The sequence below is a fragment of the Peromyscus maniculatus genome, chromosome 15 (assembly GCF_049852395.1).
Source record: "Peromyscus maniculatus bairdii isolate BWxNUB_F1_BW_parent chromosome 15, HU_Pman_BW_mat_3.1, whole genome shotgun sequence".
Classification (NCBI taxonomy): domain Eukaryota; kingdom Metazoa; phylum Chordata; class Mammalia; order Rodentia; family Cricetidae; genus Peromyscus; species Peromyscus maniculatus.
This window is the reverse complement of record NC_134866.1, coordinates 11,052,176-11,054,496: the sequence shown is the minus strand read 5'-3', so window position 1 is coordinate 11,054,496 and position 2,321 is coordinate 11,052,176. Positions and strand designations below refer to the sequence as shown.

The 2,321-nt window shown below is 42.4% G+C and overlaps 1 pseudogene; it reads right to left on the bottom strand.

Moving 5' to 3' along the window:
* Positions 1-470: 470 nt before the first annotated feature.
* On the bottom strand, positions 471-1,428 carry LOC102915058 (fructose-bisphosphate aldolase A pseudogene; annotated as a pseudogene).
* Positions 1,429-2,321: the final 893 nt, after the last annotated feature.

The following is a 2,321-nucleotide window of genomic DNA, read 5'->3' as shown; positions in this document are numbered from 1 at the left end:
AGCATTTTCTTCTTTTTGTCCTCTTCCATTCTTTTCTATCTTCACAGTCCTTTTGTTTCCTATGTGTTTCTGTAATTTTTAGGTTAAATTTCTTTCTATACATTGGTTTATATAGTATGTACTTTTATAAATACTTTATTCAACAGTTAGATAGGAGAAGCACTTAGATAAACCTTCAGGTTAAATTTGGGTATAGTATTTTGCAGGTGATGCTGTTTTAATTTGAATTTATATACTTGAGTTTTATAACTATAGTTTTCTTTTTCTTTGTCCCCTTAAATAGTTCTTTATTGGCAGTGACATAGAGGAGACAGCAGAATTAGCATTCACAGACAACACCACACCCCAGTCATGAGGGCAGCAAGAGTGATGGGAAAGATCCTTCAGGCCCCCTCTTCCTTAGTAAGTGGGTAGGCAGTGGTACACTTTCCTTGACAAGTGAGGCTGTTGGCCAGGCCACTGCCCAGGGATCACATGATGTACTCCTCCTTGGAAGCTTTCATGTTCTCCTTCCTGCCCCAGCCTTAAGAGCAGAGGCCTTCAAGGCTCAGACATAGGAGAAAGTCAAGGCCCATGGCTTCAGCAGAGGGGGACTTACTGATATCACTGAGGTTGAGGATGTCTTCCTCACTCTGCCCTCCAGACTGGAGAGTGACCAAGAGACAGCAGGAAGCACAGTGTAACAAAGTGCTGTGACAGTTGCTATGACAATCTCCTCATCGGAAAATTTCTAGTTGCAAGCATGACAAGGGTGACCATGTTGGGTTTCAAGAATGTGCCTTCCAGATAGGCATGGTGGTCAATCAGAGCCTTGTAGACAGAATCCAGGACCTTCTCAGTTACATACTGACAGAGATTCAATTCATGGTCTCCATCAGGGAGGATTTTCAGGCTTCACAATGGGTACAATATCATTCTGTTGGCAGATGCTGGTATAATGGGCCAGAACATTGGCATTTTCCGTAATGGCAAGGACTGAAGGAATTTGTTTCTGAATCTTTAGGACACAACACCAATTGGCCAAGTCAACTCTATCCTTATTATCCTGGGTACAGCCATATAGCCAAGTCCTTGGGTTCTTGCCATTGGTTCCTTCAGGGACATCATACCCTTATCTACCTTAATGCCCGCAACACTGCTCTTGGATTTGATAACTTGGAGGAAGGGATGCCCATCACCTGCCTTTTGGTATAGTGTCTTGTGAAAGAGGATCAGCTCGAGTGCAGGGTTTCACACAGTCATCAGGAGTCAGCAGCAGGTGACAGCAGGAGCACCTATTCTCAGTGCCAAAGGACTGCACCTGCTTGGCACCGTTTGCATTGGCCTCATCTGTATTCAGGATGCCCCTGCCTGCAGCACAATTCGGTGAGAGCTGTCAGAGAGCTCCTTCTTCTGCTCTGTGGTCAGTGCTGGGTACGGATGGGGCATGGTGCCAGCGGCAGCATGTTCCTGGCTCAGGAGAGGGTGGGTCTGCCAGGTAGGCTAGAGGGCTGAGACACTAACACCTCCAAGGTTACCAGAACCCCATCCTGTGACACATTCCAAGAGAAGCAGCCTATTCACTGTTACCATTCCTGAACAAGTGAATCATTATATCATTGTAGGATATCACCTAAAGCCAGGAGCCACAGGGATTTCCATACTCCCAATTCCACATCCATTCTCCACCTGGTCATCCAATTAAGATATTAAAATCACCACCGTGGAGACTAAAAGCTGATTTCAATTTTTAAGTTGTTTGTTTTGTGTGTATGAGGAAGAGTGTGAGTGTGGATTACTTGTGGAAATCAGGTTCACTTCTTCTATCATGTCTGCTTTCTGGATAAGCTTTGGTTGTCAGGACTGGCAGCAGCTGCCTTCACTCAATAAGACATTAGGTGAGCCTGACACATTCCCTTATGTGTGCTGAAATAAAGTCTTTCTCCCTCTTTTCTTAAATATGCTTTGTGCAAAGTGTGCTCTGTCTTATTATATGGAAATATACTCTTTTATTATATGCTGAGTGGTTCCGTGGATGTTTACTATATCAATAGGCTGCTTCCTAGATTGCAAATTGAGCTTTGCTTTCTTTTGACCCAAAATTTCGCCCTTTTAAAACAATGTAAACATCATCAATTTCTATTCCATGAAACTCACTAAATTTTAACTTTTCCATTTTACATTCCATCACCAAAAACCAATTTCTGTGAAGGTTGAGCTTATATTAGTTTGTTTCTCCTCAAGATAATATTTTATTTTCCCTATTAAATTGATAAAATTTGACAAGAATTGACTTTTTCTGATACTTTATATAAACGCTGCTTTCTATGATACCTGTGGAT